Genomic DNA, 6,000 nt, shown 5'->3' with positions numbered 1-6,000 from the left:
ATTTTCACCCAAATCGCCGTGTGATCCGATTCGCTTCGTTCTACCCTATATATTCGACGAACAAGGATGTCATCGGTGTTCGTCGGCCCTTGTCTATCAAAATTAATATAAATTTTCTAATGATGTTTACATATGAGATTAAAGATTTTGGCGAAAAAGCGAATGAAGAAGCTTTTAATGCTAGCCATGGATGTGAATGGTTTGATCAGTTTAAATGCAATTTCCTGTTACAAAGAGAAAGAAAAGCAAATAAAACAACCAAAAATCAGTTCTTTCTTTAAGGAAAATGGGGACCGCATTATCTGAGTTCTTGTAGAATTAAAATAGTGACTTTTTAATTTATAGCTTACGTTACGTGAAGTTTATACTAAGGAGAAAAATAATTGGCGACTCAAGAAAACGAATTTTAAACGAGTGACAAGTGGCGAATAAACCAGCTATTGAGGACAATGGACCATTTAGAACCCTGCACGTGGAAACAGCTGATCTGGCCCAGCTGGGTAACCAGTCATAACTAAGAACAAAAGTGACAATTTGGAGTAGTGGTAAAAGACTAACTACGCTCAAAAAAAGAGTAACGTATCTTTCAAAAGGTTGCACACTTGTAGAGAATATGAGAATCCTCTCACTGCAATATTTAGAGAGAAAAAACCTTCTAGTACGCTTTGTGAATTTCTCTCCCCTTCGGACGTTATCTCATCGCTATCACCCCTATGTGCCTGGCGGTCATCTTAATCGCTTCCTCCCTTCTCTCCCCCGTCAATATTAGCATCTTCCTTCTATCGTTTTCCCCATTCCCTACAGAGAACGGAGCAGGAGCGTCAGAGGGGGTGTATGAGACAGGTCGTCAGTCGTCAGTAATGCAAATGTCAGAGGTGCGAAGCGTGGGTGATTTCTCTATGAGACTCTGTGCGCTGCACGAACGTACGATGGAACGAAAGAAGTATTTGCCTTCCCTTAGCTGCAGCTACCCCCCGCACACTGTTCTACCATGATCTGCACCAAACGAAACGCCGTGCACCGACTCAGAAACGCCAGTCGATGTGCGCCACGCTCTGACTTGTGTCGTCCCTTTCCTGCATCAGCGGTGACGCAAATCGCTCTCCACGCATGTGCAGTGGGATGGAAATCGGAGGGGGGAAAGCGAGTGCGTTCCGGTGTATACCTTGTTCGTCAATCCAGACCAAACCTGATTCTTCGTGGTTGCACCCCGTCGCATCTGAATCTGTCCGACAAGGATCTGCGTTCGCCGCCGTTTCCCCCTCAAAATGGAAGAGCTGCGTCCGCCCTTCCACTTCGCCAATCCTCCGTAAAGTCCTGGTTCAAACTGCGTTTCCGCCGTAGTGCGATGAACGCGAGAGTGCCGTCAAAGGAAACTTCGGGCTCCAGCCTAGCCGACAGCGGGGAAACAGCCACCTGTCCACCCCCATCCAGCGTTCGCGGCCAGCCGACGACCCACACTGGCCATGACCCCAACCGCTGTAGAACGCATGGAGGGACCACACTACACAAGTCCGGTAAGTACCGTTGTTTTCTTTCTATTTTCGTTTAACGAGTCGCACGGGCCAGCGAGGTGGTTGACCTCTGCCGTTTACGCCAAACGGCAATTGCCTTGCGGAAACAGTCACTATGCTCACGCATTCTTGTCCTCTCTCGGTCTTACACCGGCAGCACCCTCCCACCTACGGTGCAATGGATCACCCTACACGTAATGAAATCGCTTGTGTCGTCACTCACCCTAGCTCTTCCGTGCGAATCCACGTTCGGATATGTGTCTTCCTTGTAATTTGAAGAAAGTTTAACTCGATATCATCTGGTGGGAACGGAATCATCCTTTCAAAATATTGAGGGTCAGAACAGTGCTCGCGGGCACTGAAGTATTCGGGATGATTGGTAAAATCGTCAGACTGATATGTATTCATAGCTGGTGTGCCTTTCGAACTGGACCATTTCTTTACTTTCACGTTTAATATGGGGAAAGAATGGTTGCCTAGAAACGTCATTTTAATGTCGATTTCCAAAGATGACGTCACCATTCTCTTAACATCTCTCGCTTACCGTTTTATTTCCAAAAGAGGGATTCGCATATAATATTGATGTCATGAGCTTGCTTTTCGCTTTGTCAAATTGAGGCAAGCTTTATGAATACTGATGATCGATCCAATATACACCTGCAAGAAAAGTATGGTTAACATACAAAACTTTACATTTATGTAGTATTTGTCTCGATCAAATGAATTAATTTAATGTAAATGATTTTATTTTATTACAGAATGAAGTAATGTATGTTCAGCGATGAACACATCGTGATGTTCGGAACTTTAAGAATAAGAACGGCTTTTTTCACATCCCTCATTGAATATAAATATATTACTTAGAACAAACTGGAAAGATTAAAGAAACGGGAAAGCTTATTACTCACTACAATAATAAGTGTGCTTATATTCAGTCTCTCATTATAATGATAAATTTATTAATATTTGTAATAGTGACCACAAATTTTCCAAAGGGATGTCCGTATTCTAACGCAGGGGTTCTTAACCTTTTTCCTGTCACATTGCCTCCTTACTCTAGTTCCAAAATTCGTAAATGAAATACATGGACAGTCAATTTTGGGATTTGGGATGGATCCCTTCTTATTTCCCCTAGATCCTTGCCTCTCCTACCCCAGAGAGGCTCTTAACCTACATTCTAACAGACCTACTAAAACAAGACACTTGGCTACATTAGAACAATTTACCCGATGGTATTCTATTACAGAATCTATAAGATATATTGAACTCAACCTGAATTATAGTAAACACTTGGTTATGATGAGTCTCAGTTTCAATTCACCGTGAAATCAGTCCAATTCCATAGGTTTCATACCATATTATACTAAGGACCATTAATCTCATAATACAGGCTTTTTTTTATTCATCCCTTAGTATAACACCAAGTGGCACAACCGTACCTCAGTACCAACTGGTATTACCGTATTTTATTCTCATACCACTCGCGTTATATAAGGTAAGCTATTATGAAGTTAGTATTATAAGATAGGATGATATTGAATCAGTTACCATATCGCAGACATAGTGACCTGGGATTACAATGTTACTAGTTGATGTTATTTATGATAAAGGAGAGGATAAAATTCGCTAGTTTAACACCCATATAACAAGATATGAAATCTTGAAATATGGCAAAGGTTTCAAGGGTGAAGCAGAGACTATCATTGAACTAACTTTTCCTGTGGATTATGAAATTTATGGCTACAGGAAGATTATTTTTCATTTAATGTTTAATTAGCTGTTTTTAGAAATTACCTGCTTTTTCTCTTCTTGATGATCTGAGGAGAAAGAAGAAATCGACGTAACAGCAGCTCTCCAATAAACCAAAGATCTTTTATCTCCATCTGACGACAAAAAAAGCTTGTAAATCTGAATCCAAACTACTTGAAAGACATTTCTCTACTTTATAGCTGCGAATGCAAGGGGGAAGGAGGGGAAAGCATTAAGATCCTTCTCCTTGTTTATAGACTCCTAGCTACGACCGCTAAACGTTCGTTTGCAATGACGTAATATGACGTCAAAGAGGGGAGTGATGAGTCGATTTTCACATCCCACGTGCGATTGGCGCACTTTATGTAGCTTTTCCACAACTCTAGAAATGAAAAGTTGAAGGGAAGCAAACAGAGCTTTCCAAATAAGAAAGTCAAAAGATGGAATCGAATAACTTCTCAAAAATTTCCTCCAAACCTGTGGCAAAAAAAGAATAAAGCACGTTAGTACAGTACAAAGATTCATTCAAGGTCTCATTAAGTTATATAGACTAAAAATGAAATGTATTTAAGATGATAGAAAAATGAATATTATTATGGCGCAGAAATAAAACGTATAATGACATTGAATACGTTTAAACTTAACTGAAATAAAATACGCTGACATAAATGAAGAGGATGAAAATTCAAAAGCTGGAATCGACTCAAAGAATGAATTTCCATTGTATTTGCGTTTTCTTTGTAGGGCGCATCAGTTTATTAGCTACAATTACTAGCTTATAAAAAAGATCGAGTTTTCTTAGGAGAGTTATGAAAAGAAATACCGAGGACGCAGAAGAAAAGAAGGAGGTTTTAGCAATCAAAATTTTTGACCGAAGATTCTGCTGGCGTTCCTAGGGCCGCGGCACAATCCATTGCCGACAGAATGACGTCAGAACACTGTTGCTCCTAACAACGCGTTAGATCAACTAGAGTTGTGAGGGCAGAACAGGGTTTCTAAAGCAACGAATAATTTCCACGCAAAATGGAAGGCGATACTTCGGCGAGGATCTTTTGCCAGTATACGGGTCATTTGGTCACGCATTCCTCTACTGAATCTTACTCCAGAGCTTGCGTCTTCTCATTCCTTCGGAACCTTTTCCTCAATCTTTCTCCGCATCTTAATGTACCGGTACACATCGACTATCACTTAAATCTTTTCTTTGTAGAAGGTCATATATGGCAGGTCTCCGGATAATCAATTTACGGAAGGAGGCCAACATAAACCTTCACCACAATATGGCGATGATTCGAAGGAAGCGGGTAGGGCAAGGGATGATGGATGTTGTCACCCGAAGGGCAGTTTGTTTTGCTCGCTCTCTGCAGCGCTATAGACACTAATGTTGTTCAATCGTAATCGGCTCTAAAAAGATATGGTGTATCGATTATGTATGGGCAGAAGCTCCAGCATTCAGACAACTTTATGCATTTACATCTTTCTTCCTTTTTGGAAGAACTAGATGGATACGATGTCTATTTCTCCGTTTCTTATATGTCGTAACTGCCCATCCTTAAAGGTCTATCTGTGTGGACATGTATGCATATATAGTATTCATTTAAAAACCTTCGTGCACTTTCAAGTATATACAAGGTTTGATCAAAAAGTTCGGTGAACATTTCAAAAAATTAATTTTATTCAATGATAAATGTTTACATTGATAATACTCTTCGATATAATCTCCTGCAAATACACACTTGTTCCATCGTGCTTGCCATTGATCAAAACATTACTGGAAGCCCTGTTTTGTGAATGCTTTTAGGTGATCCGTGTTTCATGGGATTTCTGGAATCAACTCAAAACATTTTACTTTCATGGCCTCTTTTAATTTTGGAAACAGCCAAAAACTGAATAGTGCCAAAAATCAAGTGAAAAGGGGAGGGGGGGGGGTGACAAGATGGGAATGTCTTTTTGGTAAAAAATTACCGGATGGCGAGTGCCGTGAAGGAGCTAGCCATTTCGCGATTTTTCAGTCGTTTACGACAGATTGCGTCTCTCTCTCTCTCTCTCTCTCTACATCTCTATCTCTCTCTACATCTCTCTACAATTTTAAAAACTTATTGGCAGGAGGCTGCATTAACAGCGACACCTCGAAGAATGAATTCTGATAACACCATCCCCTCGTTGTCAAAAAAATTCAACCACCATGACCATTGTGATTTTGACTGACGAGCCGTCTTTTTGGCTGTTGTGGGATCATATACATAGACCTAAGGCTCCTAACATGTTACAATTTTTGTTAAAAATGCAGGATCCGTGCTGTACAAAGTCTACAGCTTATGAATTTTACTTTTAAAAAAATTAGGTTTCGATTGTTTCATTAAAAGAATTGTTTCTACCCTAAGACGGCCACGTAGGGTCATGACGAGCTCACAAGATAGAGAGACGTAGCCCAGTGGTCAGGAGCGCGAGTGCAGTAGCACACGCTCTTTGAGCGGACCGGGATTCAAGCCCATGACTGCTAAATACGATTAACATTTGTATTAATTGATTTATTGTAAACTGCAGTGACCTAGTGGTCGTGCCGGAGTATAAACAAGAATACAACAAAATCACTGGCATTTAGTAGTCACAGAGGCTTGAACCATGGTCAGCTCAAACGCGCCAATAATATATCATTAATATATCACTTAGAAGGTTTTTAATTTCTTAAGATATTAATATCCTGAGAATTCACACGACCTCAATCAATATACCTATA

The 6,000-nt window shown here is 40.5% G+C and overlaps 1 protein-coding gene across 2 annotated transcripts in view; it reads left to right on the top strand.

Moving 5' to 3' along the window:
- Positions 1 to 1,153: 1,153 nt before the first annotated feature.
- The window catches only part of LOC150086167 (uncharacterized), a 204,897-nt gene continuing 200,050 nt past the window's right edge, over positions 1,154 to 6,000 (top strand). For both annotated transcript variants that reach the window (XM_090374428.1, XM_090374427.1), the window contains exon 1: positions 1,154 to 1,517. The gene's annotated coding sequence lies outside the window, so the exon portion shown is untranslated. The remainder of the gene's footprint in view (positions 1,518 to 6,000) is intronic.

This window comes from Mastigoproctus giganteus, chromosome 5, assembly GCF_048544385.1.
Source record: "Mastigoproctus giganteus isolate SK-2022 chromosome 5, ASM4854438v1, whole genome shotgun sequence".
NCBI classification, from domain to species: Eukaryota; Metazoa; Arthropoda; class Arachnida; order Uropygi; family Thelyphonidae; genus Mastigoproctus; species Mastigoproctus giganteus.
The sequence above is the reverse complement of the archived record's forward strand: the minus strand, read 5'-3'. Positions and strand labels throughout refer to the sequence as shown.